Source organism: Gigantopelta aegis, chromosome 14, assembly GCF_016097555.1.
Source record: "Gigantopelta aegis isolate Gae_Host chromosome 14, Gae_host_genome, whole genome shotgun sequence".
Taxonomy (NCBI): domain Eukaryota; kingdom Metazoa; phylum Mollusca; class Gastropoda; order Neomphalida; family Peltospiridae; genus Gigantopelta; species Gigantopelta aegis.
In genome coordinates, this window is record NC_054712.1 from 53,346,428 (window position 1) to 53,357,012 (window position 10,585).

Consider the following 10,585-nt stretch of genomic DNA (forward strand, 5'->3'; position numbering starts at 1 on the left):
TTTTCCTAGACAGCTTGTTATAGTTATTCCTCGGTAATTTGTCGGGTCCATTTTGCATCCTTTTTTGTGAATTGGAGTTATATATCCTTTAGTCCAATAGTTTGGAAATATGCCAGTTTTGTACACCGCATTAAACAATTTAACAAGAGAAGAAAGTAATACTGATTTTCCGAATTTTATCATTTCATTAGATATTAGATCAAGCCCGCAAGATTTGTTATTTTTTAGGCATGTAATAGCTATTAAGACTTCTTGGGTTGTAATATGGCCATCAAGGTCAGGGAATATTGTTTGTTCATTTTCCCGTTGACGGAGTTCTTCTTTGAGTAATTGTGATTTTTCATCCGTGTGAGAATTGGTGTCATTGTTTAAGGATTGGAAATGATTTGTCATACGTTTTACAAGTTCGTTAGGGAGATCGATGTCGTCTTTGTTTTTGTTAATAATGTTGTTAATAATAGACCAGTATTCTTTTGGGTTATTATTTTGTATGTCCTCCATTTTGTTATATAATTTTTCTTTCAGGTCCCTCTCTACCCGTTTGTTGGCTTTATGTATTTTTTTCTTTGTACTCATTAATCTTGTTCGCAGGTTAGCATTAAATGGATCTGCTTTTAGTTGCCTAGCTAGGTCCCTGAATTGTGTTTGGAGTCTAGAAGTTGTGATTTTATGTTTTTTCTTTTGGGTCCTTTTAGAATGATTAATCTTTTTTGTTGGCGACATTCTAGACGCTGCAGTTAGCACGATATCATTTAATGAGCTAACAGCTTGGACAGATATTTCAGTATCCATAAAGTTTTGTATTTTGCTAAGCGAGTCAGGTGATAGAAGTTCTTGTTGATACATTGTACTGTTGTCATCATTGATTTTATGTTTGTGTTGCATTGGATGCAGTATCGTCTCTTCTGTTAGTATTGGCATTTGTTTGCATTTCATAATCACAGATAGTGGGCAGTGGATGGAATGAGGAGACATAGCCTTAACATTTAAACTTATAATATCGCAAAGTCCCTTTTCTTCACAGATAACATAGTCAACAGGCTTGTTCCTTGTGCATTAAAACATGTTAATTTACCTAAATAGTCACCAGGACTTCTCCCATTCAGAATGCGGAGGCTTGTTGTTGTGCATAAGTTTATGAGATGTCTGCCATGTGAGTTAATAGACGTGTCTTGTGAGTTTCGTTTTTTGGATATATAATCTGGAGTGTATCCTTCAGGAAGGGGTAGGAAGTCATCTGTATCATGCGGTATATAGTCTTTAAGAACTGTGTTTGCATCAGCAGTGCGAGCATTAATATCTCCCATTATTAGTACAGTGCCCGCCATGCTGTAGGTTGCTATTTCAGCTTCTAGGGTGGCAAATTGATCTTGAAAGTAGGGGGACTCTGCAGGAGGTATATACAAGGAGCAATCGTATTACGATCGTATTTATGTAATGGTTAATAATTTAAAGAAACTTTTAGTATGTTATTGTAAACATCGTATGTCTGCTACAGCATGCACTTTTTCAGTTTTCTCAACTGTTTCTTTAGAGAGCATGAATTAATTATGCACTTATTTGTTATTGGTGTTACCAGATACTGAGTTTCACCAATGACTATTAGTACTACCAATGCCAGTGCGTTTGAATAAGATGCCGTTTTCCTCGCTTTGCATATTTTTGAAGATGATTTGAAAATTAAAGGGACTTGTACAGCATCATAGCTGCATAATGGCACTTCGGGTAAAATAAATGTTTTGCTGGAATGTAAAGCGTGTATCTTCAACGTCCCTAACTGCGTTATGCTTGGTTCGCGCAATTAACATCCGATTTGTTGTCGTCTGCTTGTCGTTCAATTGTGAGGTTTTTCTTCACAGTTATTGAAGATTCCCATTAACAATAAAGTTCAGACAAGTAAGTATCTAAATATAAAACTTTACAAACCCCTAAAACCATTAAGTTTACTATAGGCCATCCCAGAACTACAATTTAAGTCGTTTGTTGTTGTTGTTTTTCTTATCTTTTTTTTGTTAATAATTCCAACATACAAAAAAACATAATCCGTACGTACAATTTATAACTCGTACGTACGATTTACAAACCGTACGTATGGTTTATAACTCGTATGCACGATTTATAACCCGTACGTATGATTTATAATCCGTACGTACGATTTGGTTAATTCGTACGTACGATTTGGTTAAAGTGTACGTGCGATTTAACAATCCGTACGTTCGTTTTAATAATCCGTACGTACGATGTAGTAGGCCTAATTCGTAAACACGCGTGATTTCAGAAATACGAGACACTACTACACCATGACGGACACCATACATGCAATACAGTTTTATCATTCTCTTGGACTACCACACAGAGAAATTGGGGAATATCTAGCCACAGTAAACAGAATAGTTATTAGTGAAAGAACACTTAAACGGATTTTGAAATCCGTTGGGCTTTTTAGACGTAAATATCATTCAATCTGATATATTGGATGTTGCATTGTTCTTAGAACTGGAGATGGAACTATCTGGTCAGTTACATGGGTATAAATTTATGCATCTTAAATGCATCCAGTCAGGGTACGTTGCGAGTCAAGAAACGGTCAGGCTTCTCTTACATATTGTCGATGCGAATGGTGTTTTCTTTCGACGTAAAGGCCGATTGAAGAGAAGAACCTACTGTAATCCAGGTCCTGATTTTCTTTGGCATATTGATTCTTATGATAAACTGAAACCGTATGGTATTTGCATTAATGGCTGCATAGATAGATTTTCACGACACATCATATAGTTGGAAGCATATACGACTAACAGTGATCCTGCTGTTATTGGAAGCTACTTTATGACATCTGTCCACTCAAGAATGGGTTGTCCTAAAAGAATACGAGCTGACATGGGCACAGAAAACGGTAATGTAAGAAGCATGCAGACTTTCCTACGCTATGACCATGACGAATATGCGAGAAGGTCGTTTATATGTGGATCTATTAACCATAATCAACGGATAGATGCTTGGTGGTCTTTTCTACGGAGACACTTAGTGCAGTTTTGGATGAATCTGTTTCAAGCTATGGAGGAAAACGACACTTTTGCTGGTGATTTCCTGGACAGGAACTTGATACAGTTTTGTTTCATGCAGATTATACAGGTTTGCTTTATGTTATTTTATAAAAGCGACTTCGTCTTCCATGGTAGGCCTACATTGTAAATGATGAACTGGGAATCAACAGTGAAGTAGTCGATTATAATATCACTGTAAAGTATTTTCCATCTTCTTAAAAATTTAATATCAATCTTGAATACCTTACAGCATGGTTGTGATTATGTTAAAGAGCAATTATAGAATCGTGCCCCCCCCCCCCACTAAATATTCTTTAAAAATGAATATTTTGGCAGAGATTCTATAAAAAAAAAAGTGGGGCATGCAGATTAAAAAAGAAGAAATAATTGAAGTTTGAACAGTGGGGGGCAAAGCCCCACAAACCCCCTTCCAATTTTTAAGGATAGCCGTGAACCCGAAAATAGTGTAAATAATAATAATGGTGATCAAACCCTAAAATACATCTGTGTAAATAATAATAACAGTGGCAGGGGCGTGCGCAGGAAATTTTGCAGGGGGGGGGGGGTCGAGGTGTCTGTCGAAGCCCGACACCGCGAGCGCCGCAGGCGCGAAGCCCGTGGCGGAGGGTCTGGGGGCCCTCCCCCCGAAAATTTTGAAAAATTGACCCCTTCTAGGGCTATTCTGAGGTGTTTTCTGCTGGCTAGCCGAGCTGCTTTCTGACCACATTAACAGGAATGTAAAAAATCGGGATATGAAAACATTTTTCGCCTTGAGCAGGGGGGGGGGGGGGTCGACCCCCTCCTCCCCGGCGCACGCGCCTGAGTGGGCCCTAAAACAATCCCCAAAACTCAGGTTTGTAGTTAAAGACAAGATAAGCAAGTTAATTGCCAAATAATTGATTGGGGCCATGATTCTATAATCGTACCGAAAAGGAGATGTGAAAAAAACAAAAGAGAATTTATAACCTTGTTACAAATATTTCCATCAATGTTTGTTTCAGAAAGTAGTCCAACATTTAAACTTATGCTCCTTGAAATAAACGTTCATGTCAATATTTAAAGGACTCGTCTTGTCCCGACATTACACAACTAGGTCAGCTGTGTTACTACGCGGACCGATGAACCATCAATTATTACACGTACGAATATAGTTCTATTTAAACAATAAACAGAAATAAGAAAGAACGAGTGAAAAGTTACCTATAATTTTAATGATATTATTTGAAATGCCTTTCAAAGACAATGTAATAGCTAAAATTCACGAACAATGTAATATTTAATTTGCTCGTAATACGTCACAAAACCTTCAGCGCGCCAGTTTTATCAACGAAGAAAAATGTCAAGAATTGTTCACTCAATGTCTGTGTCGTCATTGGTGTGTTTTCTTTTATTGATGTTCATGGAATTATTCGTTGCTGAAAAATTGAAGTTTAGATTATATGTGCCTCCATAAATCATCGCTCCACTGAATAATCCGGTTGTCAGTTTATTCAAGTCATTGTTGCTAAAGTCCACGACAGTCACTTTTCGCACCCTTCTTTTGGCTTCGTACACAATAAATATACCATATTTTACCGTAATTTCACCAGAAATCCATATTTCGTATGTACAATTTTTTAATCAAAAGATTTTGTTCAAACACATTCATGTGCATTAGTAATGTTAAATAAATAAAAAAATTCAATAGCAATTTTGCATTGGAATTTTTCCAATATTCTAAAAAAGGAAACGTCATGTACCCAGTTTATGGTTATTGTTAGGAGATGCAAAGTGACATTGGAATACTGACGTCATTTAAATTTAAAATTAGCTGTATTTATTACAATGCTTCGCCACATTAAAATAAAAACTAGTCTACTAACCTTGTCCCCTGTCAAGTTCCTATAACAAGCAGACAACGCTGTTTATAGGTCGGTATTTTTAAATTTTTGACAATTCTGGACAAAATGTTAATTTTAAGTTTTAAAAGATGAAAGAGATAAAAAGTACCTTTTGTCAAATATATCATATCACAAAATTACCGTTGGAGATGTTTTATTTATTGTGTACGAAGCCAAAACAAGGGTCCAAAAAGTGACAGTCGAACTTAATCGTGGATTAAAAGTTCGTTGGTGAGTAGTGTTCCTGTCTCTAGTTTTGGTATCGCGCTCATTAAATTGTAATATTCATCACCGTTTTTGTCTGTTTTCAGTTCACATTTTCCACAAAATAGAATTTTAAACATGCATAACAGTTAAGTGCTTTAATAAGCAGTTCAAACCAAGCACCAACTTTGTTTACATATCACTAAGGGCATTCCCGGTAACCATTATTCTAATTAAAATTAGCTCCACTATTACATGTGGATCTAACACCAGCCAGTTGGAGCTCATGTCCACCAATCAAAACCTTACTTGCAGAATCATGCCAGTGATTTAAAAATAATTTGAAAACATTCCGTATTATCTTGAGGGTATACGACATGTTTCGTGTGAATTACGAATGCCTTAAAACATGTTTTATTTTATAAAATAAATAATTTGTAATGTAAAACTGAAGACTGATTTAGTTTGTTTAGTTTTTTTAATAAATAAATAATTTGTAATGTAAAATTGAAGACTGATAACCCATCCCGTACATATTGGTTCGCTGTACTGCGGCCACTAAAATAGACTCGCCCGATATTTTTAGAATTTTTATGCTCCCAAATAACGTTATAAAAGGCGAAGTTTTAAATTATTTTTTACAGACGAAATGTTACCTGGACATTGGAGACTACGCAGTGTTGTTAGCAATCTGATTAAAATTAGTTCTACTGGTCTAAATTAGTTCTACTGGTCTAAATAAGGCATTCGTAATTCACATGAAACATGTATACCCTCAGGATAATTCGGAATGTTTTCAAATTATTTTCAAATCACTGGCATGATTCTGCAAGTAAGGTTTTGATTGGTGGACATGAGCTCCAACTGGCTGCTGTTAGATCCACATGTAATAGTGGAGCTAATTTTAATTAGATTGGGTAACCATGTACTATAAATAGTAGCGTTGAATACGGCATAGTTCCGGCAGTTGAGTTGAATACGAAAAAGTGTATTTCATTTTTGTATTCAGGACTGTATTTATATAGTAAGATTTAATGGGTATGTAATAAAATATAGAAATACAAAACTACATATATGTGGTTTTCTTCATTTCTGTATTCCACTCGTGTATTTCCTGCCGGAAACCTCTCTGGTGGCAACTGTCATGTGTAATGTTGTGTAGTACAGTCTGTTTAAAGATGTCGGCATAATTTGCCTGTATTACATTGCCAACATAATTATTTTTCATCCAAAAGACATTTTAATGTTTATTATGCCTGATACCTTGCCAGAGACTGGGCCAGGGGCTGATTTGTCTGAACCTTAAAGGAGAGGACAATTAAGGCATTTGGCATAGTATGCATATTCAACGATATATAATGCACATTTTTGCTTAATATCAACAAGTATAATCGTATAGTTAATTAATAAAACGGTTAAATGTGACGGCTATTATATATAACGGGCGCAGCCATTTTGTACCATCTCAGTGAGTATGCCCTCTGGCGAGCTGGTGGTTACGTAATACTTAACGCGTAACGTCAGGAATGAGCCTTAGAACTAGAGAAACACAATCTACCTGGTTTTTGCGGGATGATAAATAGTCATACAATGCAATGTTCTGTAATAATACACATCCCAGTAAGCCAGCAATAAGTATATCCAGCACTATATATATTATTTTTCAATACAAAATAAAATACCATTGTCAAAGTGGCTACACAACAAGTCGAAACAATTAATAATGTTTTGCCCATGCATTAACCTACGTACTGAAATGATACACGGAGTGTTTTCTTAGTTAATTGGTCTATGCTGTTAGTTGCTTCTACCTGTGATTCCTGATTTGCAGGTGTGTATTTGATTGGTAACCAGACGAGCTACTTAATTGACGCTGTCTAGACACAAAAATACATACCGGTATTGTGGAATATTACCTGTCGCCCCTAAAATTGTAATGGTCATGGTTTATTACTGTAAATAGTTCTGTAAAACTTTTGATTAAGTAGACTTTTCCATCTAAAACCACATAACTGACCAATTACGTAGTCCCAAAGAAAAGAAAATTATCACTTGGGTATCATGGGTTGTCGTTTTTGCTCCAACGTAGCATATCAATAGGCCTAATAGTGTACATTTTTTCTTTAGATTATTTAACAGAGAAAAATACTATAACCCCATTTTGTTCCGTTAATGCAACTTGAAATATATTTAGTTAAATAGTTTATTATATTATTACGTCATTTATGCCGTTTTACAAGTCAGGTTGACCAAAGAGAAGCGCCTTGTCGAAAATTACTGCTTTTGTTTACACTGTACATACAGGAGATGGTCAGGAGCTGACGTCACTTCGCCCAAGCCTTCCCACCGAACGTCACAAAAACGAAACAAAATGGCTGCCCCCCAGTTAGCAGGAATAATCATGTTTTTTTATTAATTCTAAAATTACGCGTTTTTCATTTGCTAAAGTGTCAGTATGTGTTGGTGGTCCGGGTATGCATCTTTCCAACACATAAGGCTCTTGTTTGAGTTGACCCTACCTTGGCATGTTAAACAAGTTAAGTTAAGTTATGCCTGCTATTTGTATATAGTAATGTCGCAAGCAGTGTTTTTAGTTCTTTATTCCACAGAATTTCAAATATAATAAGTACAACTTCGAAGTGTATAATTTTTCAAGACTTTAGTAATCATGATCGTATAAATCGTATATTTGGAACTATAAAACAAAGATATGGCTGCTTATTGATATATATTTTTATTTTTCAAATTAAAAACATTCAGCATTATGCATTTCAACGAATCTTGCTAATTCAAACTCAAAGAGCATACATGCACTTATAGTCCGTGCATTTCGAAAAGGTGTTTATGTACATAATTTAGTTTGACTTTACGTAAAAAAACCAACAACGACGTAAACAAAACAACAACAACGTAAACGCATTTTTTTTAATAAGCAAAATACACAAGTTTTATGTTGTGATTGAAAAAACCCCAACTGTTAACAAATTAATAACAATATAATATTTAAAAATAATCTGAAATTACAACTCATAGCGCTCATCAGTTATACGTCATAGCAAGGGAGATAACTACATTCCATTTATTTTAGTTATCTCCAATTGCTAAGACGGATAACTGATAGCAATCCAAACGCCACGAGTTGTATTTTTAGATTGTTTGTAAATATTATATTGTTATTAATTTGTTAACCATTATTGTTTAACACTAACACAGAAATAGTGCATATATTTTGCTTTATTTCAAAAATGATTTTACATTTTTTCTTACGTCAAGTCAAATTGAATTATTAAGGAAACACATTTTTGTAATGCTGGGACGGATTATAAATGAGCATCGCATTTTAACAATCTCGAAAAAAAAAGTAATTTGGAAATGTACAACGAACTCTCGTGTTCCTTAGGTTAATCATTCCAACAAAATATTGGTAATATTACCAGCCAAGCTTAAATTAAAAGTAACTAAAATTCTACATTGAAAGTGGTGTAGAATAAAAAATCAAAAGTACATCGGTAATTTAACATCAGTGGAATTCTGTAATCTGTATCCAACATGAACACTAAATGTACGATCTATGTATTATCATTATTACTGAACATGGTATAGGTCGTGTAATATGATAGATCAACCCAAATCGGTAACATTCAACATAATTAAAAATATACATTCCTCATGTTCATGGGCGTACATGGGGAGGGGGGGGGGGGGGGGTTTCGATGGGTTCAACCGAAACCCCCCCCCCCCTGAAATCGCTTTTTTTATAATTTAATATATCTGACATTGATATCTGACATTATTATATTTACTCAACATAGAAATATATGCCCAATATCTCTGCAATCTACTTTTGGAACCCCCCTTTTTTTCAAATCCTATGTACGGACCATGAGTATGCAGATCTGATAAATTACCTGATTTTTAGCCAAGCCATTTTTATACGCTGAAGGACTTCCAGAATTATAAAAGTTTGGATGCATATGACCGTTTTGTGTGTGGTTGGGTGAGGGATGTTGGTGTTTACATCCATGATTCAGTCCATGTGATACGTGCAAGGGTGATGTATTCACAACGGCTTAGTGACACATCGCTTTATTCGTGGATTATTTTCGATAAAGCTGGTAAAGTTCTTTGTGCCCATTGTAATTGTAAAACAGGACTTGGCGAATCATTTTCTCATGTGGCATCCACGTTATTATATTGAAGCCAGTGTGAGGTTAAGACAAAACAGCACTGTGACACAGACACCAGCCTACTGGATGTTGCCTGCAACACGAACTTCTGTTGACTGTTCACCACTTAAAAACATTAACTTCACTTCGTCAAGAACTTTAAAAAAAACCCATCGGCTGGATGAGCAGGTAGATCAGCCTCCACCGAAAAAAGCAACGGAATCAACAGCTCATCAAAAAAAGGAAATTCATAGGGCTACATCAGCAAAGTTGGATGTATTTTTCTATGCAATTAAGGATGAAAAACCAGCATGCTTGTCTGTAAGAAGAGCGTACAATGAATGCTATATTCCAAAGGGACTCGAACGCAAATATCCTGTTATCCTAACTCAGATTTATTCAGATGACTCTCAGTCTGCATCCAAGTCTGAAATAATAACTCACTGCAAGTTACTGTTTAAGGACATTACTGTCACAGAGGAAGACGTGATTAATGTTGAACTGGCCACCAGAGAACAGGCCAGTTCGAAACTGGCATAGATTTCAGACCGGTCGGGCCACAGCTTGTCGAATGAAGGCATTTTTTGTAGTACCTCATGTGAGAAGCCATCTATGAGCTTGTTGGGATCCATTTGGTATCCAGTTGAGGCAAACTTCTCTACTGCAACACCTAGATTGGGATGCCAACACGATTTGACAGCAAGACCGGAACAGGCGAGAACAGATCACCATAACGTTCATAACCAGATGGCCTAGTGGAATGCGATTGCTGTGGTCTTGGATGTATTGAAATATTATGTCCATACTGTATGAAAGATAACGGCATAACAGATGGAAAAAATATCCTTCTTTAAAGCGGTTGACGGCAGTCTTCAGCTGAAGAGAAACCATCCATGCATTCACTGTTGCATGTTTGTAATTTTGATTACTGTGACTTTATAGTAATTATCTTTTTATCAAGAGGATTGAACCCTGCTCCGAGCTTTGGGAAACCATTGCAGAGAAGTCAACAGGTTTTTTTTTTACCTACGTCACATGCCAGAACATGTGGGTCAGCCTTTTAGCAGGAAAGCTACTACCATGACAGATACCACTAACCAGGTCGACAAAAGTAAACAGCTGGTGAGCAAGAAAAAAGTATCACTTGACACAAATTTTAATGTGGAAAATGAAAAATCCTCAGAGTACTTTGCTCAAAGACAGTGTACCAGAACTGTCCACTGTCGACTGATCCATCAACTTCTGGTGCTACACTTGACAAATCAGATGAAGATCCAGCACTATATTGTAT